The sequence below is a fragment of the Orcinus orca genome, chromosome 12 (genome assembly GCF_937001465.1).
Source record: "Orcinus orca chromosome 12, mOrcOrc1.1, whole genome shotgun sequence".
Classification (NCBI taxonomy): Eukaryota; Metazoa; Chordata; class Mammalia; order Artiodactyla; family Delphinidae; genus Orcinus; species Orcinus orca.
In genome coordinates, this window is record NC_064570.1 from 29381230 (window position 1) to 29408829 (window position 27600).

At 39.6% G+C, this 27600-nt stretch overlaps 1 protein-coding gene across 9 annotated transcripts in view; it reads right to left on the reverse strand.

Annotated features, from left to right (window-relative positions):
- The window catches only part of EYA4 (EYA transcriptional coactivator and phosphatase 4), a 298986-nt gene that overhangs the window by 248153 nt on the left and 23233 nt on the right, over window positions 1–27600 (reverse strand). For 3 of the 9 annotated variants that reach the window (XM_049695620.1, XM_049695615.1, XM_049695612.1), the window contains exon 1: window positions 12525–13123. The exons of 1 other annotated variant lie outside the window; for it this stretch is intronic. The gene's annotated coding sequence lies outside the window, so the exon portion shown is untranslated. Of the gene's footprint in view, window positions 1–12524; window positions 13126–27600 lie in introns of those variants that run through there. 5 more of the 9 variants (XM_049695616.1, XM_049695617.1, XM_049695619.1 and 2 more) reach the window with 3 other exon arrangements.

Here is a 27600-nt window from a genome sequence, read left to right on the forward strand (position 1 = left end):
ATTTTAATTTAATGTTATTTTTGGACACAGAAGGCTTTTTTCTCCCCCTAAATAGCAAGTTGGTGGTTTTGAAGGGTCTTGCTCATCTTTTTGTGGAAAAATGCCTGAAAACAAACCACTAGAAACTAAACAGAAATTTTTCTTCCTAAATTATGCCTGAAAAAAACAACCAAATTTCTCTCACCAAATGACCACATATACTTCTAACGGATACCTCTAGGAATTTTGGTCCCCATATTTTGAAACATTGACATAAACAAATACAGAACATACTTCCTTTCAGATGAAATCCATAATTCTGAGGGTTAAAAATTCTTCAAAATAACATGAAATGTATCTCCACAGAAATCAACCAAACAGGCTGAAGTTTGTTTCTAGAGAAGACTGGAAGTAGGAAAACCATAAGTCTCCACTAGAATCTGCCCTTTTAATTTCAGTTTATTCAAAATACCAGTTCATGCTGGCCTTATCTTTTCTTCTGCTAGAATATCAGTAATACGTTGGTACAAATGAAGCTTTAAGTAATTTAGAATACAATAGAACCAATAAACTAGCTTCAGTGACCATATGCAAAAAAGAAATCAGTTTCCAAAATGTAAACAGGATCCATTCTTTGTAGTTGTCTGGCTCTGGATGTATGTCCTTTGAAGACGTGCAGGCAATAGGGTAGCTAGTGAATTTCCATCACTACCCCAGGCACTGGGGCTACAGGGGAGGAAAGATATGGTCTCGCCCCTCAGTGAGTTCAGAATCTCTCTAGAAGACAGATTCACATAAAATTAGCCCCAGCACAATGTGCTCTTATACCAATAGCCCACATAAGGCTCTATGGTATTACAGAGAGAAAAGAATTAATTCTGCCTGAGCCTCAGGAAGGCTTCCCAGAGGAGGTGATATTTGAGCTAAGCCTTGAAAGACGAGTAGATTTTTTTTGTCCAGGTAGGCAGCAAAAAGTAAGAGGCAAGGAGGTTAAGGGAGTTGGGGCAGTGGAGGACAAGGGTGGTGAGAATATCCCAGGGAGAAAAAAGGAAATGCCTAATTGTATTTTATGCCATGGAGCATTCATAAAAATAGGTAAGTCTTACATTCATATCCACGGTACAAAGAAATAAACCTGAGAAAGTAGGTATGTGACTTGAATTCTCTGGGGGGGGTTCCCTGATTTATGAACCCAAGAAGTGTTCATTTGGAAAAACAGAACTTCTGGTTTATTGGCTATTCTCTAATGACTAAAGGGCTACCAGGCTTCCTGTTCAATGTCAGGCATAAAGTGCCTGGATGGACTTGAGGTTTGCTACGCCTTCTTCAGACTTGCTGTCAATGCATGGAGCAGAACCCGCCTTCACTGTCTGAAAATTCATGATTTAAGCCCTTGGCCTGTAACCCCCACCTAACTCCCCTGGAAAGGCCCCCATCTGTCATGGGGTTGCTCAGCACCCACTTTATCTCTCTGCTAACAAGTAGCTGTGAGGAGTCCTTCTCTTCTTATAAAACAGAAGTACTGATACATTTGATCACATACAGTATGCTACATTTGCAGCCACTTTTTCTTCTTAAGAATGTATTTCAAAAATTACAGCATAAATCAAAGGAGAGGTAATAGAGAAAGAAAGAGAGACAGTGAGTTTGTTTTCAAGTACCTCTGCCCTGCTTCCTTGAGCATCAATTAGTAAATGATGTGAAATCCCTAGGTCTGTCTGACTGCTTCCACGTAACATGATTACCTGCCTAATACAATTAAAGTAAAACCACTAGACAATACAATATGTGGAATTTCAAGTATCCTTACAATTACTAGTGAGATTTAAAATTTCTCTACTGTTTAGGTCTAAATATATCTAATCATATATTTATAATATTGTTTCATACTCCAAAATAATTTTCACATCCAACCCAAGACTCCTGTAGGCAAAGTTAACCCCTCTCACTTTAACATTATATGTTCCCATTTTTTTCTGCTCAGTAAATTTTGAAGCATCTTTCATATATATCTAAACTAGGCAAATGTCAGATGTAGTACTCCGACTACATCACATTTACTTACAGTCAACTGCAGATCAATTCAGAGACAAAATGTGTATGTCCTATAGAATTAGAACATAAGGTCTGGATTTGGTAAATCAACAAAGGAGTTTTTATGTTCATTTTTACTTTCTTCAGACTGTACCAATATTATTAAACTCAAGATCCTGAAACTGTGGTACAAACTGAAAGCTAAGACTTATTTCATTTGAAACTTTCTTGTTACAAACAAACAAATGATTTAACTGATAAAGTTTTTTCATCGTAGGCAGTTATGATTATAGATAATACTTTACTTTTTCTGACACTACAGACTAAAACAAGTAAAAGTTCCTTACTGCTGAATATTTATGGAAAAAGATGAGTAATTGTCATTATCAAAAATGAATCAAAAGTATCTGCTAACAAGTAACAGTAAAGGTAATTTTTCTAAAATAGACATATAGGTGATTCAAATAAATATCTACTTCCTACATACTTTCCTAAGTATTCTGCTGCCCCCACTCATATTCTGTTTCCCAAAAAGGAAAATATGCTGACAAGAGTCAATCTGTGTAAAGCTATATGCTGACCATAGTCAGTCTATGTAAAGTTTATCTATGAACACAGACTAATAAGAGTTGTTTGATTTTGTGTTTAAACTTAGGAAGAAGGTATGAAGATAGAACAGATATAGAAGATAGACTGAAAATAGAACAGTCCTCTCATGCAGATGCCTGGGAATCTTTTGATTTTATCAAGTGATCTTAAGATCTACTTTGACTATGGGCCCTCAACTGAGGGCAATTTTGTTTCCAGAGGACATCTGGCAATGTCCGGCGACACTGTTAATACTCAGGGGAGGGTGCTACTGGGATCTAGTGGGTAGAGACTAGGGATGCCACACAGCACCCTACAATGCACAGGACAGCCACACACGCTCCTCTAACAAGGAACTATCCAGCTCAAAATGTCAACAATCAGTCTTTGAAAAACACTGGTCTAAACACACTGAGCGAATGTTATGTGGCAGCCTGGATAGGAGGGGAGTCTGGGGGGAGAATGGATACATGCATATGTATGGCTGAGTCACTTTGCTGTGCACCTGAAACTATCACAACATTGTTAATCAGCTATACTCCAGTATAAAATAAAAAGTTAAAAACTAAATAAATAAACAAATAAGTTTTATAAATAAATAAACTGAGCGATGCAGGCACAACATCAGTAGCAGCATCATATTTTTTATACAGATGCACCTGGCAGCAATTCAAGTAAGCAGTTAAAAAACAGAACCTTGAAAATTAATATTTTAACTTCCCCTTCTCCCTCGGCCCCACTTTGCCATATAGTCATTACATCTGAATCCAAGGACCAAATGATCAAGTCTAGAAACGGAGATGCTAATGACCTCCTACTGTCTCTGCAAAGGTAAGAGTCATAGTAATCTTTAATGTTATCTTTTAAAGAGTTTACACTGAGCTCATCAAGCTCACTCAGTTGAAAATTATACAAATTCTTATAATTGGTGCCTTCAGGCTGAAGAAAAAAGTAACTGGGGAGACAAATATTGGCTATAAAACAAAAGTACCATTACAGAATGTTCTTACGGTGGCTTAGAATAGTTGAGGAACCACACAGATGAAAGCCTTTAAAAATCTAGATAACTGTATGTGCAAGTATTTGTTAAAAGAAATGCCATGCAATGTAAATGGCCGAAACTAAGTTTTCTAATGTCTTTTCTTATGGCTCCAAATAGAGTCTCAGATTTGCCAAGATCACCCCTGGGTATTAAATTTGTACTTGGACCATTGGGGACTCAACGTATGATCCCCAGTCTATGACCCCAAAAAGGACTTTCAGCTCTAAATATCTCTGGAATAGTTGGCATACTCCAATGGAGGGAACACAATCAAATTCATAATAGCTAGTACTCATATCAGACACTATTCTAAATGCTTTACATATATTTACTTGTTGAATTTGCATATGAACTCCAAGTACGTTCTACTACACATGAGAAAACCAAAGCAAAACCAATTTAATTAACATGCTCATCATTACAGATCATTAGTGTCAGAGCTGTGCTTCAAACTCAAGGAGCCCAGCTCCATATTCTTTGTACTTAATCACTATGCCATAAAAAGAAGTGGGTCCCTCAGATTTCAAGTGCTAAGAAATACCCATTTCTCCAAAGATTTTCAGGGTCTTCAGCTTATCCACTAGCACTGACTTCCCAATGGTCATAAATACATCTCTGCATCATTACACCCATACAAACAAGTTGGGCCTGAATTCAGAGATGCAATTCTACTGGATTAATACCAAAAATCCCTGAGGTCATTCTTAAGGCTATCCTGCCTTGTAATGATCACAGCTATTCCCACTGTTCCCAATCTTATGGCAGAGGGTGTCCAGTGCCACCACCACTGACTTCATTTCCATTTCCTTCACTCACTCACTCAAAAGGAATTTACTGTCCCCTACCTACTGGAAATAGCAATTTACAGAATAGCAAATACTGGTAATAGCTTCAGTAAATTCTCAGTCTGGTGCAGAATTTAAACTCATGTTACCTATTACATTTCAATGTGGCAACTGCTATACCAAAGGTGGAAACTGGGTGCTTTGGGAACAAAGAGAAAAGAAACATCCAACTCAGCCTCTGCCGGTGGTCAGAGGAGGTAGCACTTTGCATCCTGAGTCTTGTAAAAGCAGCAGAAAAGGAAGTTTCAGGGGGAGGGGCAAGATGTCTTCCAGATAGAAAGAACCACATGCACAAAGCCATGAAGTGGAAATGACCAGGGTGTATTTGAGGGCTGCACTTTTCCATACAGATGGAGAAGAGATTTCTTATGAGTGGCTCGTGAGAGGTGAGAAGGGAAACTTGAGCAAAGTTCTCAGCTTCAAGGGCCTTGTAGATCCTGCTAAGAATTTTAGAATCTGTCCTATAGGCAACAGGGAATTTTTTTTATAGAATTTTAAGTCAAGAAGGGACCTGATAAAAATTGTGAACAGATGTGGTTGAACAGCCTCGGGATGAGAGGAGATTCTTGGAGACAGATCCAGCATAGACCAGAGTGGTCCCCAAAGAGAGACAGTCAAGATACCATAACTATACTTTTAACGACAAACACAATATGACCAAGCGTGTGTAGGACAAGTGTCCCCCTACAGCTAACATGGTAATCTGAGGATTAAACCTGTGACCTTGGGTACCATAGTTACTTACCAGGCTAACCATTCCTATGAATGGTATATGCCAGGAAAAAGTAGAACTTATTATAATCATAGACTAAAAGTCCCAAAGTCTTCAAAATTATCCAGAGTAGAAAAAAAAATCTATTCATCTCACTATAATTTTGGCATCTCTTCAGCAACATAGACAATGTAAAAAGCATTTAATAAGCATTTATCATATGCCCAGAACTTTGCTAGTATTTTCATGAATGAAGCCTTTAAAAACTAAAGTCAACAACTGAGAAGACAAAAGACCTAAATGAAGTCTTCTTGGGTTGACTAAGAAAAACAAAACAGTAGCATCATCTTAATACCTAAAGTTCACGTACAAAATTTCGGTAGTACTGATGTTCTTGACCGACTCACTGAGGTTTGCATTCCAAAGTTACCTACTAGAAGCACAATTTGAGATTACTGAAAACGTGCAAAAGGAAAATTCGAACGTGACTTCCCACTTTGTGATTAAATTTGGCTAGAATTACTTGAGTCAAAATCATATGTGAATACACATTCGCATTAACATATAAAATTTGAAGTGAAAAGAATTAGCTAATTCAGAGACCTCTGGACTCTGCAAGTCATCATCACTTTCAACATACTGGACACATTAAGTTAGAAATATTCAATCTCTTAGTCGGAACATTCAGGTCTTTTCAAATCCTCTAACATGAGGGAGTTCAGAGTCAGAGGTGAAATGTAATGAATAGATCCCTCCACTGGGTATATGCAAAGGCCTGTGAATTGTGTATATGACCTTGCAGAGAATAAGCCCTCCTGGTATGTGGTAGACCTACTTGATTAAGGATAGAGTTTCAAATTTAATGCTATTGCTTTTGTGAGCAGAATTAAACTTAATGGTATATGAACATAAATTTTTATGATTTAACTATAGCATTTCATAAGAAATGTCCCTTTCATTTTAAAAAGGAAGGAGGAAAGAATAACAGAAACGGTAGCAATAATTTATGTGAAAATCTAAGGTCAAGTCAATTTATGCCACTGCTGATGTGTCTTCATAAAGTCTTTAAAGGAAAAAAAGATGCTCTAGTCAAACCTTTGTAGAAACAAATTCTATGTGCCTCATTCAGACCTGTAATTCTATGTGGGAAACATCTTGACTACTTTTTATTTTCTCAGTACTAAACTGAAAGAAAGTTGCAGGTCAGTTGATAAGAATATTCATGTTACACTAGGGTAAACCGACACAACTTTTGCCGATGTGTTACCCTGTGTTTTGGTTTTTAGTGGATGACACACTCACAGACAGCAGCAGGTATTCTGAATTGACCCCTTCCGTCAGAAGACTCATTTTTTTGCAGCCAGGATGACCCTTACAGAGACGTTGGGAGGCCAATGGTCAGAGGCAGGGCTGATGAGTGATTCACAGCCCACCCACATCCTGCTTCACCAAGGCAGTGGACATTTCTCTAGTGGGCATAGTGTCAGCTTTCACTTGAACAAAGCGTTCTGTGGCTGAACATGTAAATCAAAACGAAAACCACTGCTTCATTGGAAAACACATTCAAGTTATAAAACAGATTATTAACAGCAGAACAAGCATGTTCACCTAGAGAAAAACCTTAAAAACGCAAAGTCTGATACCCGTGTAAATTGAAAGTGTCTCCGAAATATAAGTGAGCCCGTTATCATTTAAACTTGCCTCTAGAAATTCATTACACAGTCCTCATCCGTTGGTTCAACAGAAACGTGTAGATCTGAGATTCATAACCAGCATTCAGGCTTAAAGCAACAAGAGAAAAACTGTAAAATGGATAACATCTAACTAAAGGATGAGGCTTGAAAAATAAAGGAAGAGTCTACATGTAAGTCAAATATTAAAAAGATCTGGACAGAAGTTCTCAACATTTGGGGAGCATTCTAGAATACCAGTTTCTCCCAATGTAGTCACTTGCCATCAGCCTTCATGATTTTGGCTCTTTTAGCCAAGCACTTGTTCACTGTTACATAATATGGTTCTTTAAATAGGTGCTTTGAAATTTTCTTCTGCTTCAATCCTTTTTTGGTTTTGCCTCAAACAACATTATCCAGGAAATTATAGGTTTAATGTGAAATTTTACATATTTTCCTAATATCCTTAGAAATAAATATACAACTAATAATATAAAAATAAAATGTTTGGGTACCACCTAAAATGAACTCATGTGTAACAGGTGGCAGCAACTGCCTAGGGCAACGTTTAAGGACAGGGGATCTGGGTTCGGGGGGGCAGAGCTGAAATCCTGGCTCCACTCTACTGCATAATTCTCATCTGTAAAATGGGAATAATAAAAAAGGCACAGTTGAGAAGATTAAAATTAGCTAATCCACATAAATAATTTAAACTGTTTTGCAAAAAGTAAATAAATCCTCAGTAAATGTCAGTTGTGATGTGAGGATGATGATAATGATTGATGATGTAATTACTGATTACTTACACAGAAAGATTACAACTGTATAAAAACTGAACTGACAATTTTTATTTTAAAATATACTTTAAGGTCTCCATATACTTAAGAACATATACTTTAGATATGAAATTTCAAGATGGCTATTCTATATTGCTTTAATGCAAGTTCACTTTGAACCTATTCAGATGTGATCACAGTAATCAGACTTTGCCTCAAAATTTCAATTAAAAAAAAAATCTACCTGTGGAAAAAAATACTTAAAAAAGCTTAACATGATAATATAGGTCCTTCTCTCTCAGAAGTACATTAAAATAAATTTACTTACTGTACATACATAAAAGCTTAAACAATATCAGCTGTTTTATTAAAATGTTTTACATGGGGGAAAAAAATTAGAATTCCTGACATTTTAACATGGTATTACTCTTCATCAGCCATGAACCGAAATCTCAGGGTGAGAAAAGGGCCAGACCAATGCTGAAAGGTTTCAAATATCAAACTATACTATTATGTCAGTGCCCTAAGATCAATTAGCACCTTTCAATGACAGAAAAGGTTACAGTGAGACTCAGAGGTACACACTCTGTAACTGTTTTAAACCACCATGTAAATGTGGTTTTGATAACTCGAAATGGTTTCTATTTTTAAATTCATCTGTTTCATCGCTTCTTCTGGAAGAAAGAAAAGGAGCTAGGGGGGTAAGGATAGTGGTATTTATTTTCAGTACCACTCTCCTAGTAGAAACCTGGATGGGACATGGTAAGAATCACAAACTTCACCAAGGCATATCCTAATGTGCAGAGCCACAAGCAATATTAGGTGACAGTAATGTTTACAAAGTCTTCGGACCTCTTAAAAGCAATCAGAGTTGCTTATACTACTTCGGAATATGTGATTCTTGTTTATTTCTTCCACTCAAGTTCAAACTAAGTGAAGCCAAGTTCACTCCATGTACAACTTAATATTGAGTGTCTCCCACGATAAAATTCATCTAACTGCAAAATGCAGTCTCATGCTAACTGCAATGAAATACACCACTGCACCTCACCCATCTCTAGAACGAGTGCCTGAAAGAGCATGTCATTTCTTAGTTCACCGGGAAAAATTCATGAGAGGAGCAGGTACACTGAAAGTCATCCTATCCCTCCTGGTGTGGATTGCATTCACCCAGTAACTGTTGTAATAAAATCCTCCAACGGTATTTCTGAATACAATTAGTTTAAGATACTCTACAGGGAGACACATTATAAGAGTTTAGAATATGTAAGAATAATATCTACTTGAAAAAGAAACTGTCATGATTAATTCTCACTGAAAAAATAACAAGGTGTTTCATAGATGTTTTGTTCAGCTCTTCAGTGAGGGGATTCAGAACATCTACTTTTGATAACACACTCTTCTGTTTGTTTCTTAGATGAGTGATCTGAAATATTTACAACGAGACAGTACCTAATTTTAGGTTTTAAGTGCTTTAACAGCTCCATGAAATATGACCAGCAGCTGCAATACAGAACTATGGTGAATAAACTTCTTGCAAAGGGGGGCCTGTTTTTACTGAATGTTCAGTGTTCCTGCATTTACCTAACAGAGGGGAAAAAAGATAATGAAAAATATAATAAATACTTGCACTCTTAAATTACTTAACATTTCACTAAGTCTTGAAAAGGATTATCTCCCCTCTTCTTGAATTCTGTATAAAAAGTGCGAGTTTCCACTGGGTGAAATAAGTATAATTTTATTATTTGTGAGTTAGAATGTGAACTTTCCAACATCCTAACTTTTCATAACAGTAGTCATGGTTTTTCTATCATTCTACTTTTCTAAAACTTCAGGATAATTTAATTTTAGTGCATAAAATTTTTTAAATGAAATACCAAGCCACATAAATATATTTTTAGACATGGCATCAGTCATTTAGAGCTTGCAACAGAGATTGAAAACATGAAATGGGACACCTTATTTCCCGTGGCTATGTAAAATTTATTTACACCCCAAATCATAATATAAATAAAAAGAAAACTCTCAGAAATGGAGGTCTTATTTTTCTTTTCTGTTTAATTCAAAGAGGTTTTTGAAAGAAAAAAATAAATTACAGCAAAATGGCAACCTACTGATCCACCCTCAAAAAAGAAACTTTCATGAAGAGACAATTGTTTTCAACTGCTTCTACAAATCCTCTAGAATGCAGCATCTGTACTTCTTAATAAGAGTAATGATTATTTTTATACAAATTTCTTTTTATACAAATCTTAGGGTTTTTTTAAATTTTTAAACTTGAACATAAACTTAAATATTCTCTAAATATATAAAAAAACTTTTCATTCTGTAAAGAAGAAATTAAGTCTCTAATATCAGTAAACTACTTATTCATTAAAAAAGAATAATCAAGTAAATCTTTTAATTTCAGTTATAATCGTGAAACAACCTCTAATTACGGTGGCCTTAGGTTGACGCATACTATTTTCAGATAATTGGCAAAGGAAAACTGGCTTTTGAAAACCTATTGATTTTAGACCTTTACCTATTATGAAAGGCAAGGATATATCCTTAATAATCAGGAAAAAAGGAACAGTTTTCAGACAATCTAATTATGTTACTTTCAAAGCTATAACTGTCAAGGGTTTTAACTGTCTTCTACAGCCATTTCAAAATAAAATGGTTTAACTCTGAATGGCTTACAACTTTTAATGAGGCAGAACAAACTATTTTTATGGTTTATAATAACAGTAAAAGTGAGTGTAGTTGTATCTGCATCTGGTATTGTTGCCATAAAGATCAGATTCTGGCAGTCTAGCTCTACACAAAATAGTTTCCCTCTTCTTACTACTGCTATCTATTTCTTGGGATAATGTTATACCACACCCTACTATGTACCAAATATTTTGTTTTAGGATTCTCTCCCGGCCCCACCTCCTTCCTAGCTTTTGCTTCTTCAGCTATAAACTGGCCAGAAATATTTAAAAAGAAAAAAAGTTGGGGCGGGGGAGGGCAATGTTTCTGCTTAAAACCTAATTTTACCCGTGAAAGGTTACATCCCTGTCCTGAGGAGGTTTTTAAAATAAAACCCAAAACAACTCAACAGACAAAAAAAAAAAAAAAACCATCCTCAACTTTCAAGACTGTCAGTCACCTACGTGTAAATCAAACTTCAGGAGCTGTAGAAGGGGAGCCTGCGGTGCTTAAATGCTCCTAAGACTCCCACCTAAGTCCAGAAGAAGGAGCGCCCGCTGAAACTGACACGCCCGAGGGTGCAAAAAGTGGCCGCAGAGGAGAAGAGGAACAAAATGCCATATTCGAGAAGATATGTTTCGCTCCATCAATTACGTTGATCCCAGGGTGCCAAGCCAAAACCGGTAAGGGAGAAAGAAAACTGTTAAGTATGAGCTCTTAATGTGAAACCTAACCTGTTGGTTCTCTTAGGTATCAGATTTTGGAAGTGTCTGTAATGACAGCCAGGAAAGCAAATTAACGGCCAACGGCCCACTGGGTTTGAACACAAGACTCCTGTTACCTCCTCACAGATCAAGTACACAACACACACGCACACGGAGGTGCTCCACGTGGAACTGCTCTGAAACCAAAACACACGCCCCGTCGCTATTCTGCACCTTGGCAGAAAGGTCTGAGGGACCTGCACCTTCCTCCACTGCCCTCAGATTAGGATTCATGAATGACTCTGCCCGCTGGGCAGTGCAGGGCACAGACGCCGGCGGCGAGGGGAGAGAAGACCGACTCCAAACGACAGCCTCCCACCCACGCGCTCACCTCAAACACAAACCCCATTAGCTTTCAAAGGAAGGGGAAAGAGGTGGTGGTGAGTGGAGACGGTGCCGCCCCAACTAGGAAAGGGATGACAAAAATTAAGCTGCGCTCTCCGGTTTCGCCACCGCTCAGGCGCGGCACTCGGTCGGCAAATTCCCTAATGGCTCCAAGCTGTTCCGAACACTGTTTACAAAAGAAAGAAACATCTTGAAAGTGCTACTAAACGAAAGTTCTGGCTGCTGTGCGGCGCAAAATAAAACAAGCACACACACACGATCTACTTCCAAATCTCGCATAACAACGCTGAAGCAGCGAGCCGTTTCAAGTCCCGCAGCCGCCCAGACACCGCAGGCTTTGGAACGAGTAAACCTGCTCCCCACGGCCCCGGCCAGGTCCCTCCGTTTGGAGAAGTTATCATTCCTCCACGGCATCCGCGCCCCGGGCCAATGAACGCGAGTCCTCTGAAAAGGCGCCTCTCATTTCACAGACCCTGGCAAAAGGCAGGAGACATTCGGCCCACGCCACATAACTTTTAAAGTGGGACGGCCGCAGCTGAACAGCCCGGTTGGTGCCTCAAGATGAGAACACAAAGCATTAAACGTACACACGCACCCAGCACCGTGAAAACCCCAGGCGCCTGGGGCCCTCCATGGGACCCGGGTCAGCATCCTTTAGTCTGACTTATCTAGGGCGTCAAGGCAAAGTAACAAATGTCACAAGAAGGACGCAGGGGAGACGCAGGGGCTCGCGCCTCTGCAAGGCGGGGACGGAGTGCAGGTATGGAGCGGTGCAGCCTCTTCCGCGAGGGCTCCGCGGGGAAAGAAAGGCTCGGCAGGGACCTTCGGGGCGCCAGGGCGTCCTCCAGGGCAGAACACATCGCGGCACTCAGAGCGGCCCGGGCCCTTGGGCAGGGGGCATTCCGCAACGAAGCGCCCTTAGAGACCCCGGCCCCCACACACCTCCTCGCAGTGCGCCCACTGTCCCCAGCGCTTGACGCCCCCGGAGGAGCTGAGCGCACTTTCCGGAGAGAGTTTGCGGGATCCCTGAAACGTGGAGCCCGCGGGCCCCGGAACGGGGCGGGGGGGAGGGGGCGTCAGAAGAAGAGGCACTCACCTCCTGCCGCCCGGACCGTCTCGGGATCCCAAATTCAAGTGTCTCCCCCAGCAGCGGATCCGTGCGTCCGTATTTAGGTACTTATTCTCGTGCCTTCCAGTGTTGAAGTTTCCCCTGAACGCTGTGCCTCTGGTGAAAAGAGGACATCCCCTTCGGCCACCCCCCAACAAACAGCTTACACCAGTGGGGGAGAGACGGGGCGGGGGTAGAAGCCGGCTACGAGGGGGAGGAGGAAAGGAGAGGAGCCAAAACTCCGGATCGACGACAGAGGAAAAAAAAAAAAAAAAAGCGCGCGCCCAGCCACCGCGGTCCTCACTGCCCGGCTCTTCCCCAAGCTCTTTCCCGCTCCGAAAGGGGAGCGACAACTTCACGCGGCCCGGCTCGAAGTTTTGCGCGGAAGCCGGGAGCGGCAGAGCGTGAGCCTCGCACTTGCGCGCGGGGCGGGGGCGGGGGACGCCGGCGCCCGCGGCCACTGGAGGCCGCCGGGGGGGCCCCCCCCCCCGGGGCAGGCAGCGGGGGGCGGCGGCGCGCGGGGAAGCGACTCCTTTTTATTCGACCTGGAGCGATTGCCTGTTGTCATCGTTTGCGGTCCCGCGTGGGGACCGCTCGGGGCCCTGGGCGTCCCCAGTGGCGCCGCGGTGATCTCTGCGCCCTCCGCGCCGCCCCCACCCCGCCCCCACTGGCCTGGCGCCGGCCGCTGCCACCTCCCGGCGGAGGGGAGGGACCCGCGGCCGCACTCCCCTCCCCGGACCAGGGAACGGCTCAGTCCCCACCTGCTTCGGCCCGGCAGCCCCCAAGCTGTCTGTAACTCGGTCGCTACCAGATCCCTGGGTGTCGGCCACTGCGGGCTCCCTGCGAGACTCCTTTCCACTTACCCCAAGGGAGGAGAGAGGAGGGACTTCTCCTACTTTCAACCAAGTAAAGTAAAATCCACCCCACGTTGGACTGGGGAGCTTTCTCTGAAGGAAGGAAATACCCTTTTCGGTGAAGATGTATGCGAGGCACGAGTAAGCAGTCTGGGGATAGGTTGTGCTCGAAGGGCCTGGGCCCCTTCCAGCGCTGGACGTAGGTATAGGCATCCCTCCCAGACGCCCAAAGGTCGGGCTGCGACGACCAACTTCCAAGGCAGCGTCAGAGCTTCCCCAGGCACATTGCTGAAGGGACATTTCATGCGTAAGCCTTCTGCGCATGCAGTATGCACCCACATAGGATCTAATATTCTACACGCACACACGTGGATATCACAATCAGAGATGTGAGCAAAGTTGGCAATAAACAATACATACATTTTGTATCCATTTAATCACCTCTTAGCAAAACCTATTATCAATGTTAGGAATACCTTTTTTAATTGTCGTTGATTATAAGTGTTTTAATTTATTGAGGATTTACTGAGTGTCAGTCATTACACTGGTCACTTATGGTACATGTGAGTTCATGTAATTTTCACAACTCTATGGTGGTTATTTAATCCCGTACAAGAGATAAGGAAACTGAGGCCCAAAGAAACCTAAGGGATGTTCCCCAAGGTAAACCCAGTGGTCTCAAAACACAAAGCTTATGATTCAACAAGCAGCCACTTATACTGCCTTAGATGTGACCTGAGAGATTACAAGTTAACTAGTAGAAATTACTCCCAAAGAAAATTTAGTTCTAATATATTAACTGAATTATATTCTGTACAAAATTTAGAAAAAAATTTCACCCTCTGCTAGTCTTAAGCAATGGAACACCAACACTGTCAAGCTCAAACACAAAAACAAGTATTGAATACTTATAGTTTCAACTTAGTTTTGGATTAGTGGGGCATTATCTACAATTATTAATAGGCAATGGGAAAGGTGAGGTTGTAAATTTAAACTGATAAATGTGCTCACTGTTGTTCTCATCACTCACTGGGTGTTCTTTTCTGCAGATTTATTTGGGAGGGCTTAGGCACCGCCAGGCATGTTTCCTCTTCTGACGCTCAAGGTAGAAAGGGTTCCGGCAGTGGGTTTGGCGCAAAGGGGATTTGGACCATGATCTAGAGCCACATTCCGGCCTGAAGAGGATGCCAGTTATTATACACTTAAGAGGGAAATATCAATGGGCAGATTTAATTAACTTTGCAGGTCTTATTTTCCCCATTTTACAGGTGAGAAAACTAAGGGCTTAGAATTTTTAGCAAATTGCTAATAAATGGCAGACCTAAGATTCAAACAACTGCTAGCCACTGTCATGCTATTATTATTAGTGGTAGTAGTGAGAAAAATAGTAATTATTTTAGTACAGTTTATATGTTACAGGTAAAGTATGCAATTTAAGTGTTTTGTCAATCATTCACTGTCTAGGAATGCTCAGTGGCTATAGTAATTATCATGTAAAAATTAAGTACAGTGCTGAATGTAATACTCTCCTCATAATGCTACAGATTTTTAAATTTCGTTTTGGTATGAAACATTATGTGTTAGTTTGACCTATAATGAAAAGTGAGAAGATGCATAATTTGGATAAAATAAAAATTCATACTTTAGTGCAGCATATTGTTCACACAGTCTTTTTGCATGTTTCTTTACCCCCTTCAAAAATCATATTTTCAGCAATACTGATCTTGCTTTCAAGTTACTTTTCTCCCACGTAATTTTTTATAATCTACATAAGAATATGTTTACAGAAGTTATCTCCTCCCCAAAAAAAGAGAATCACATCACAACATTAGTTAACTTCTTATTACTACTTTCAAATCCAGTTACATAGCCTTAAATAAACATATATTACATAGATGCCACTAGGACTGATATAAAATCTCACATTTTCAGTCCACCTTTGAAATAAGTTGAGCACAAGAAATTTAAGAATTTTAAGGTTGTATAGGCAAAAATGTATTGCATATTTAGACAAGGCATTATTTCCAGCATTTCTACTGAATACCACTTTTATAATTATTGCCATATCACCTTTAATATTATTGACTCAATATTATTCTTTAAACAAGCTATTTTTATTATATAATTTTATATGATAAAGGAAACTTTTTATCATCATCATAAATGGAAAACCAATATAATTTGCCACAAATAGAAGATGACCTTGCAAATAAATCTTTATTATAGAAATAAAAATTATCTTGTACCACCTAAAATTATCTGACACACCAGTTTGAGAAACACTCGCTTAAAGAATTACACTCCTTATGTTCCCTGGGCTTTCCAAAACAAATTTTCCAACCTTCCATTTCCATTACTGTAGAGAAATGTTGAGTCCAAAATTCTTTTAGGTATGGCATTTAAAATTATGGTATTAGTCAACTGTTGATTTCCGTGCCTAAAATATACTTGAAGTATCTGAAACTGAAGTGTCTTAAAATTAATTTAATTCTTTTTTGAATTTTATTTTCTTTTTTTACACAGCAGGTTCTTATCAGTTATCTATTGTATCCATATTAGTGTATATATGTCAATCCCAATCTCCCAATTCATCCCACCACCACCACCCATCCCCGCTTTCCCCCCTTGGTGTCCATACATTTGTTCTCTACATGTGTCTCTATTTCTGCCTTGCAAACTGGTTCATCTGTACCATTTTTCTAAACTTAATTTAATTTTTATTATTTTTCTTCCTAGTAAAATTCAAACAATTCATAAGCCCACAATTAAAATGCAAATTACTCTCATGGGAGATCAGAGCAGCTACTCATTACCTTCTGCATTGTTACTCAACAAGCACTTAGTTTTAGGACTTAGCCACTGAAAAAGAAACTTAAACTGGTAACATCACGAAGTGGCAGCATCTATTGGCGCAGTCTGGTACTGCAACAAAGTTCTACAAGGCAATGAGAAGGAGAGGTCAAAGTAGATCAATGGAGAGGAGCTAAAGAGCCTGAAAGGATATGTAGGGAGGAAAATTCTGAAGTCAGAAATCTGCTGGAAAATTCTGGAAGTGATTCAGAAACACTAGCAGGTCCGACATGACATGAATCAGACCATCAGAATATCCATGAACGTTCAACTTCATCTAAGAAAGGACATTGGTTGTTGGGGGGAGAAAAAAAATGTGACTTTATAGTGAAAATCAGTGGAAATAAAGGACTCACGTATTAGCAATTCCTTTAGCCAACCCCTCCTGCAGTTATCATCTACTATTTATTTTGAAAGTGTGCATGGCCCCTTTTTGGCATTGGTTAGTGTGTAAGTCAAATTAAACAAACAAAGCCCTCTAAGAGCTCACAATCCAAAACTCTATTTTTATTTTAATTTTATTTTAAAGTAACCTTAAGGGAAAACCTTTCCATCACTTTAGTAAGAGCAAACTTGAGGCTAAAAAATGGAATAAGACTATTACTGAACACAAGTTCATGTGCCCGACACCAAACTAACCAAAGCATCAGAGTTTGGAGTAGAGAAAGGGTTACTCCAGGGCCAAGCAAGGAGAAGGCGTGCTTTGGAACCTCAGGAAATGTTTTAGGAGACTGAATGAAGCCTGATTCCTACAAACAAGAAGCGGGGGACACGGAAAGGATTTGTACCCGGGAGTGCACCACAGGGTACTGCTCGGTCCTCAATCCTACATTCACCAAAAAAGAAGCCAGAAGACTGGATGCTTGTAGAAATAATCCTCAAATAGATTTCTTAAATTACTCATTTTTGGTACCTTCAAAGTCCAGCTGGAAGTATACACAATTCTTAAAAAATAAAGTCATTTGGTTGTCTCCCAATAAATTCTAAGCCCAACCCTTTGAGTTTTGGGAGAGTGGACTTTTAGAGGCCAGTATCAATATGAACTAGGTTTAACACTGTTTTCTCTACTACTCTGCCAATGACAGAGCAAATGAAGATAAAATATGATTGCCCAGGAATCTAAAGTGCTGTGCTGTTGGTTTTCTAAAAATCTATAAATAAACACACTTTCTGAGTAATTTTTGTGCAAACAGATCAAGCTTAAAAAGGTTTTCTACTGGTTAGTGAAAGTGAAGAAATCAGATCTGCGGGGGACCTGTTGGGTCATTCTCTTCTGCCCAGCTCTCTGCTAAACTTCCTCATTCTTGGCTGAGTCTCTAAAGAAAAGGAAATGCATACTCTCTGGGAGACAGCTTCATTATATTTACTCTTCAATTCTCTCTTGAAATTTTTTCTCAAGTCAAATCCTTTTAGTGCCATATTATGCGATCCTACTCTATCTTTCGTGTTTACACCCAACCTTCAGATGTTTATAAACAGATATCATGCCCACTTTTAGTCATCTGTTAGCCACGTTAAACAAATGTAAGGCCTTTTAATCTGATTTCAGTTCAGTCTCTCCAAGCCCTTAATCATTCTTATTGCTTGTCTCTGAACTATTTCCAGTTTCCTAGATGTTCATTTTTGTTAGGGGTATCCCACATTGAATGCGTTATTACAGGTGTGGTCTCATTAACATAGTAGAATAAATCCTACGTTTTTTTTCTTCTGTGGCACTATGTTATGGCTTCCCTGCAAATTCCCGCCAACTCATGCTACTTTCATATTCTGACAAACTTAGTGTAATTTTTTTCTCTATTTTCACCTCACATGGTGTTTCTTTTAGCATACTATAACAATCCTGATTTCCCTTCCAGTACTTCAAAAGCAGTTTTAAATGATAGCAGTAGTCAAAATATGAACAAGATCACTTTGTTGTCCTTTTGGCTTCATTGGTTTGTAACTATCTACATTTCAAAATAGGAAATATCCAATTAATCTCTTTTTTATACAACTATCATATGTATGTATGATACGTATCTGCTTGTGAAAAATGTCCACTGATTATAATTTGAAAGTCCCCAAATACACAATTCAATCAGGAAGTTTACTTTATGGATGGCAAATAAATTGACTTGACAATTCTAAAATAATGCATATTATAATATCACTGAAAAGTATAATGAAAGCTTTGTAATGTCCATTCTTTCCACTATATTTTATAGCACATTTAGAAACTATTTATACAATGTTTTTTAATTTGAGGCGTATATTCTCAGTACCAACTCCAACACCCATTAAAATGACTGTTCTGTTCATCTGATTTCTTTATTCTTCCACCAGCCCTCTCAAAAATAGTGGTCAGGGGCTTCCCTGGTGGCGCAGTGGTTGAGAGTCCGCCTGCTGATGCAAGGGACACGGGTTCGTGCCCCGGTCCGGGAAGATCCCACATGCCGCGGAGCGGCTGGGCCCGTGAGCCATGGCCACTAGGCCTACGCTTCCGGAGCCTGTGCTCCGCGACTGGAGAGGCCACAACAGCGAGAGGCCCGCATATCGCAAAAAAAAAAAAAAAAAAAATAGTGGTCAGGACTAAGTCCATCTACTTGCAGACCTAATAAATCCTAGAAATCTGACTTCCACTTCCACCCCTTTATTAACCTCCTTTTCAGAAGGCTGGGAAGCCTCACCTGCAGGTCCTGTTGGCATCCCAAGCCAAACATACTCCAAGCTGAAGGTGCCAGGCCAGCCTCTCCCACCAGCCTCTCCCACCAGCCTCTCCCACCAGCCTCTCCCACCAGCTTCTCCCACCAGCCTCTCCCACCAGCCTCTCCCACCAGCCTCTCCCACCAACCTCTCCCACCAGCCTCTCCCACCAACCTCTCCCACCAGCCTCTCCCACCAGCCTCTGCCACCAGCTTCTCCCACCAGCCTCTCCCACCAGCCTCTCCCACCAGCCTCTCCCACCAGCTTCTCCCACCAGCCTCTCCCACCAGCCTCTCCCACCAGCTTCTCCCACCAGCCTCTCCCACCAGCCTCTCCCACCAACCTCTCCCACCAGCCTCTCCCACCAACCTCTCCCACCAGCCTCTCCCACCAGCCTCTCCCACCAACCTCTCCCACCAGCCTCTCCCACCAGCCTCTCCCACCAACCTCTCCCACCAGCTTCTCCCACCAGCTTCTCCCACCAGCTTCTCCCACCAGCCTCTCCCACCAGCTTCTCCTCTTGAATGAATTTTGTCAGTGGCACCAGCTTCTTTGACGTTGAATTCCTTCTTCACCTCTCTTTCTTACCTTTCATAGGCAACAAGTCAAGAGGACAGGTTTATTTTGCATTGGCAGTGTCTCCTCCTCTATCCTTCCCTTTCTTTATCACGGCTACCTCCCCAGGCCCAGTTCCACATTTACCTCTTCTGTCACCATCAGCCTCCCCCTCCTGTAGGCTCTTTTCTGCCAATCCATTAGACAGAGATGAGTTTTTCTTTCTCTAAAGTACGGCTCTTCTCTCAGTTAAAAATCTCCAAGAGGGTCCAAACGTCTATGTTATAAAGTACAAACATCTTAATCCAGCTGTGACAACTGTCCAGAGCAGATGTGGCAGAACAGAACCTTACATCTTCCTTTCCTTTCCATGCACAGTACCTTGTATCTAGCACTTGATTGACAGTTACTAAAAAAATAAAATTAATGCTTAAATGAAGGATGAACAAATACTCCAGTTGATAACCTGATTGCACTAGAGCAGAGGACATCCAGTGTGATGGGGACCCTCCTCCTGTGTGTTTAATTTGTGTGTTTCAATCTAACTCTTGTAGGATCCCCTTTGGGCAATTTGATATACCCTCTAAGCCCAAACCCTGTTTTGTATTCTACATGTTACTATTCTCCATTAACAGCGATAAAGTGTTCTCTGCATATCCGGTAGTTCAGGATCTGTGATGAAGCATTCTAGCTTCACGATGGAATTTCCAAAGTAGCCTATGGGTTCAAAAAACAGAGAGATTGGGGCAAGATTTCAAGATGAAATGAGCTAGTGCACATGTGAGACTCTTTAGGGAAGCCTTTGCACTGGTGCATCTCAATTCTGCCTCATCTGAATATTTGAGTGCTGAAAAGGCAGTAGCCTTCTTCTCATTAGCCTTTAAGTAAGAGGCAGTCTAACTATAAGAATTGACCCTTTGTCCCCATGGGAGCCAGTGAAGAAGCTATTTTAATTTTGAACGAAAATAAAACCCATAAACACTTAATATTTTTTTCCCCCAAATTGGCCTTATTGCCAAAAGAATTCTTCATAACTACCAGGACTAAAGCTACCCAGGACATCAATCCAGAGAAACTCAAGAGCCTTGTGGCATTGCTTAGTGTTCATCCTGGGTTTCAGGATCTCAAATTCCTCAAACGCTCTTCTTTCATTGTCAAATCCTTCTCTCAGTCTTCCTATTCGAGGACCTGTTGTTTGGTGAATTGCCCCACTGACATGCTCCTCGTTGGAACTTTCTTCTCCTTTGGCTTCTGTGGGTCTGCTCTGGCCTCAGTCACCTCCACCCCTCTCATCACTCCTTCTTTATCCTTTCCTTGAATCCCCTCTGGCCACTTAAATGTGAATGTTCCTCAGCACCTGCTCTTAGCCTTCACGTATGCTCACTCAGTGTAGGGAGGGACCGAGATGAACCAGGCAGGCAGAGTCCCTGTCCTGCAGGAAATTTCAGTCTAGAGCAGAAAATAGGGCATTTAAAAATAGTTATTACATGAGAGAGAAAATGTCAAGCTCCTTAAAAGAAACATTGACAAACAGGCTATTTTAGTTCAGAGCAGAGAGTCTGCTTCCAGCTAAGGGAACGAGCAAGGTAGTATTTGGACCTGGCCTTAGATCATGAAGACTGTTTATGCCTAGGAATGTGTATAATTCAATACAAGTAAAACAGAAGCCATTGTCTCTCCCTTTCAGCCTCCCCCCCAAACAAGATACTCCTCTCCCTGTGTTCCCTTACCTATTACTAGCACCAGTGCCCTCCCAGCCACCTAGAGGTAGAAATGAGTCCTTTTACTCCTTAGCCCTGTTCATCCAATCACTTACTCAGTCCCATAGCTTCCACTTCTGAGATAAGTTTGGCTTTCTCCCCTCCTTTGTAGTTTTTTAAAATTCTAACTTAACCTGGGCCTCATTTACTCTATGCAGACTATCTATATAGCCATGTAATTGGTTTTCCCATTTCTAATGCCTCTCCCCACTTCTCCTATCAGATTGTTCACTTTACAACATGGTTTTCTTCACATTACTCCTTTAATTTTTGGAAAAGAAAAAAATCTTGAAATAACTTTTAAAAGTGTTCACACTATTTTGCATGACTATGTAACAAAAAATAGGGCAAAGATCATCCAAGTATATCCAGAGTTAGAATTTTAGGAGTCTTGCATTTTTTTAAATATATCATTCATTTTTATGTAATTCCTTCCACTGTTTCTCTAACTTGCTTACTCCACCCTTGTCAGAAACCCACCAAAGAACTTCAGATAAAAAAAATTATTTTGAGGCTTCCCTGGTGGCGCAGTGGTTGAGAGTCCGCCTGCCGATGCAGGGGACACGGGTTCGTACCCCCGTCCGGAAAGATCCCACATGCCGCGGAGCGGCTGGGCCCGTGAGCCGTGGCTGCTGAGCCTGCGAGTCCGGAGCCTGTGCTCCGCAACGGGAGAGGCCACAACAGTGAGAGGCCCGCGTACCGCAAAAAAAAAAAAAAAAAAAAAAAAAAAAAAAAAATTTCTTTTTTCAGTAACAGTAAGATAAACATTGTCATAGAATAACTGATTTTATAAGCCTATAAATAGGTTTGATTGTAATCTGGTGCAAATTTCTCATTCTGTAGCTACAAAATGCTAGTTGCAGAAAGTTTAAGAGATTTGCTCATTAATTTTTGGGGAAAGGGAAGTGGGATACAGGTCTCAACTGTTCTCACACTGGTTGAATTTTCTGAGCACATAACATTGTGCGTGTTGTTGTGACTGTGGATAACAAATTTTTAACAGGAATTCTAAATATAATATTTTTATAAAAATATTCAACTAATTAAGGAGTAACACAAATGCCAAGACTCACCCTAATTATGCCCCCCTTTTTCTCTAACTGCTTTTCAGATTTATTCTTTGTAGCACCTTATATTTGCTGGCTAAAACTGGAAACCTATAAAACAATTCTTTAGTATGGATTTCCTGTTGCATAGAATTCAGAATATTATTACAAAGACAGAATGAATGAGATCCACTTACCATGGTTATCAAATTTCAGGAGTCAAGAGCACACGACCTACCCCCTTTAGTAATACTCCCTATGGAAGCTGGATGTCAATTCAAAGGCAAGTTATAACTGGCAATAAGAATAAACCATAAGTGTCGTGTGTGTATGTAACACTATTTTTTAATTTAAATTTTATATTACTGTTAGAGTAAAGCAAGTCTTGTATTTACAGTTTTCTTTTTAGTATCAAAACAAAATTCAAAGATATTTATGTTTGAAAAGGTGAGTACTCTATCAATATTATGTTACTTTCTCAAAATAATGCTAATGCATTTTGAACACAACACTGTGATGCTTAACTTAAAAAGACTATCAAGGGCTTCCCTGGTGGCACAGTGGTTGGGAGTCCGCCTGCCGATGCAGGGGACATGGGTTCGTGCCCCGGTCCGGGAAGATCCCACATGTTGCAGAGTGGCTGGGCCCGTGAGCCATGGCCGCTGAGCCTGCGCGTCCGGAGCCTGTGCTCCACAACGGGAGAGGCCACAACAGTGAGAGGCCCGCGTATCGGAAAAAAAAAAAAAAAAAAAAAAAAGACTATCAAACTAAAAATGAAGCATAATGCATGTACAACACACCAGGATTGCCCACATAGGCTAAGGACACAATCAAGCATGGATTTAGGTACCCATTGCCAACAACTAAAAGTATTTCATTTATATTTTTAATATCAGAGCATTTAAAAATGTTTGTTGGATATTTTGCCATAAAACTTCATACTCTATGACATATAACTTTTAAGTCAATTACTTTTACACTACCATTTAAATTCTTGCTGAGAAAAATCTCAAACTTTAAGCTAATTTGGGGAGTCTACATATTTTGTGTCAATCTTCAGATGAATATGAAAAATTAACAGCAGTTTTCTATTTCTAAATAGCAAAGATCAGAGCTCATGAAGGCTTACACTCATTTCACAAATTAAACCCACAACGCATTGTTTATGTTTTAGTTCAATATGCAAACAATGCCTCATTGAGCGTTGTATTTCAAAACAAATAAAAACTTGCTTTAGTTCCTGTTTCATTTCATTGTAACTGTGAAGTGTGTACTTATATGAAATAGTCAGCTTCTCATGGCCATCAATGATCTCTATACCATGAGTAACTAGCTAGATTAACTCCTAGTTTAACTTTACTGCTTGTTATGGAGTCTACAAATTGTGCCTTGGTGCCATTCTTGATCAAACATAAGCGACAATGTTTTGTCTCTTCATTGTTTCAATCTGCATTTCACTTAGATCCCTCAAATCATTAAACAACAAATCTGTTATTTTAATGCCATTAGCATTTCTGTTAAAGTAGTAATGATGAATATTTTTTCACATTAAAACTAATATAGGATTATTCAACTCAGTACTTATGGAATTGTGTACTTTGATAGACTGTACACCAGTTTGAAAATTAGTGTCTGCAGCTTTCTTTTTGTTTTAAAAATTTATATATAACCTGATATTTGGGATGGCCTAACAAATAAAATTTGACCCCAAAATTCCAATTTTTCTTGATAACCCAGTATTATATATGAGTTCATCTACACTTAAAAAAAAAAAACCTTTCTTGCAAAGATTTTTCCCTTGTTTAATATTCCTAAATTCTTCTTCATAACTTCATGACTTGATGGACCTCTACTAAAAGGCTTCTAGAATTTTCTTGTGAGGAAACTGAAGAGTTACAATTGTCTTATAAAGTGAAGAAATGAATAGGCACAAACCTCGACTGCAATTTGCTTTTTTTTTTTTTTTTATGGAATATAGTCACCAAAACCATAATCTCATTCCAGGTGCAGATGAATCATAATCCTGAGCAAAGGTAGAACCACCATTTCTTTTACATTTCTAGGTCATTTCTAAAGAATGTCAAAAAGGTAACAAAGTATTTTGTAATAGTCTCATCAGAACTTGGAACAATTTCTTCAGAAAAAAATTTAATTATAATAGTTATGCCTCAGGCATTCTAACCTATAATTTAGAAGTCATCATCTCAAGGTATAGTTTGTGGTATGTTTTGCTAAAGTCAATTGCATTGCAATCCACATCCTGAAATTCACCTTTCAAAAGCTGTTCATGCACCCATCCTTAAAACATGAATGTTTACTTGACATTTTACAAATTGGAATGGCTTAATATCATCTAAAAGATTAGACAGTTAACTGAACATTTCTCCCTCTAGATCATCTTCAAAAATATTAATTGTCCTATTCTGTTTTCCAGCTGAAAGTCAGCTATTGTCTATGTCAAAATAAGACCTATTATTTAAAGTACATTTTTGCCACTGTCTTACACCATACACAAAAATTAACTCAAAATGGAATAAAACTTGAATGTAAGATCTGAAACCATAAAATTCCTAGAAGAAAACATAGATGGTAACTTCATTGACACTGGTTTTAACAATGTTTTTGTGGCTCTGATGCCAAAGGCAAGGAAAATAAAAGCAAAAATAAATAAATATGACTACATAAAACTGAAAAACTTCTGTACAGTGAAGGAAACCATCATCATTTGAACCATGCCTTTCAAAACGAAAAGGCAACCTACTGAACAGGAGAAGATATTTGCAAATTATATATCCAATAAGGGATTAAGATCCAAAATATATAAAGAACTTATACAAGTCAACAACATCAAAAAAAAAACAACCCAATTAAAAAATGGGCAGAGGATCTGAATAGACATTTTTCCAAATAAGATATACAGATGACCAAAGGCACATGAAATGTGTTCAACATCACTAAATATCATGGAAATGCACATCAAAACCACAATGAGATACCACCTCACACCTGTTAGAATGGTTGCTATCAAAAAGAACAGAAATAACAAGTCCTGGCAAAGATATGGAGAAAAGGGAACCCTTGTGCACTCTTGGTGGGAATGTAAATTTGCGTACTCACTATGGAAAGCAGTATGGAGATTCCTCAAAAAAAGAACTACCATATGACCCACCTATTCCACTTCTGGGTGTTTATCCAAAGAACATGAAAACACTAATTTGAAAAGATAGATGCACCCCTATGTTCATTGCAGTATTTTTTACAATAGCCAAGACATAGAAACAACCTAAGCATCCACTGATGGATGAATACTAAAGATGATGTGATATATGTATACATATATAGATAGATAGATAATGGAATATTAGTCAGCCATAAAAAAGAATGAAATCCTGACATTTATGACAACATGGTTGGACTTTGAGGGCATTACACTAAGCGAGATGTCAGACAGAGAAAAGCAAATACCATATGATCTTACACATGTGTAGAATCTAAACATCAAAACCAACCTACAAACAAAATAAAACAAAAAACAAACTCATAGATACAGAGAACAGATTAGTAGTTATCAGAGGGGAAGGGAGTTGGAGGGTGGGTGAAATGGGTTAAGGGAGTCAACTGTATGGTGATGGATGGTAGATTTGTGGTGGTGACCACTCTGTAGTGTACACAGATGTTGAACTATAATGTTGTACACCTGAAACTTATATAATAAAATTACATATATATATATAATTTTTTATAAAGGGTTTAGTTCCTAAAATAAATAAAAAGCAGTAGCAAAAAAAGAGTATGCTTTTTCCAAAATAGTTTGTATTTCAACATTTATTCAACATTCAAGATATTAATCTTACAGCAATTTTATATGCTATTTATATGTTATTTTTGCTCATGTAATATGGAATTGAGATTCATCAGTCTACTACAGGTTAGAGCGTCCTCTCTGAAAACTCTTGAGAAATTGAGGGTCCTATTGAAAATCTACCAGATATAAGGTGCCTTAATTGCTTGAATTTATAAATCATGCATTGTGTCCAACAACTGCACAGTTTCCTTTAAGTTCCTTTAAATCTAATCAATTCTATGTGGTCTTGGTAATTCATTCTTATGGGTAAACATCAAGGGAAAGAAGAGAAAAGGAGTTGGAGGAAAGGCTTCCTTTATACTTCGTAGGAAGTATAAAGGGAAGAAAATAGAGTTAGATAAAGGAGTTACTTTTTTTTTTTTTTTTTTTTTTTTGCGTTACGCGGGCGTCTCACTGTTGTGGCCTCTCCCATTGCGGAGCACGGGCTCCGGACGCGCAGGCTCAGCGGCCATGGCTCACGGGCCCAGCTGCTCCGCGGCATGTGGGATCTTCCCGGACCGGGGCACGAACCCGTGTCTCCTGCATCGGCAGGTGGACTCTCAACCACTGCACCACCAGGGAAGCCCACATGTTGATTTTAGTTGCAGTCATAAAGATGTCACTTCCCACTCTCATCAAGAACCCTTAGAGTCATCCACAATCCATAGTCTTAAGCACTATCTCGGGATTGGCACATAGTAGATATACAATAAATGTTTGTTACATAAATAAATTAATTCAATTTCAAATTTAGAGCTTGATACTAATGATATTTCCTTATGTTTCCCTAAAACCACCTTTCCTGAGTTTTGGAGCAGTCATGGCTGCAAGAATTTTGAGACTTCAGCATCACAAAAACAAGAAAATTGCTGTCATACCTCATTCTGAAAGGTAGTGTATCCTGGGGCGTTCTCTCTCTCTCTCTCTCTCTCTCTCTCTCTCTCTTTGGGATGTGTGCGTGTGTGTGTGTGTGTGTGTGTGTGTGTGTGTGTGTGTGTGTGTGTGTGTTGGGAGCGGTTATGTTCTTTAAGGCAAGTTTTAAGTTTAAGTAATATCTCTTAATTGATGTCACATAGATAATGAGAGAAAAGGCCAGAATAATTACAGAATTCATATAGAATAGTCAAAGTTTTAATGATACTTTCAGTTTCTCATTAAAACATCCTATTTTGAATGTGCTGATTTGGCAAAGAATGGCCTTTTGGCCCTGAAAATTATTTTTCCTGTAATGCTAAATTAGTGTCAAGAAATTAATCCTCCCAGCACACTTATAGAAGCAATAATAGTATGAGTTGGTTAAGAGCTGCTTTGACAGGGTACTGTAAAGCCCTTTAGTCTTTAAAGAGCCCTGGCATTAGGTAACTTTAATTGTTGGTTTCAGATGTCAGTCTCCATCAGGAACACAGCTGGAGACTGATAGGTGTCGCTTGGGAATAAGCATTTTGTATTACTTTGAAGTCAATTGGACTGAAC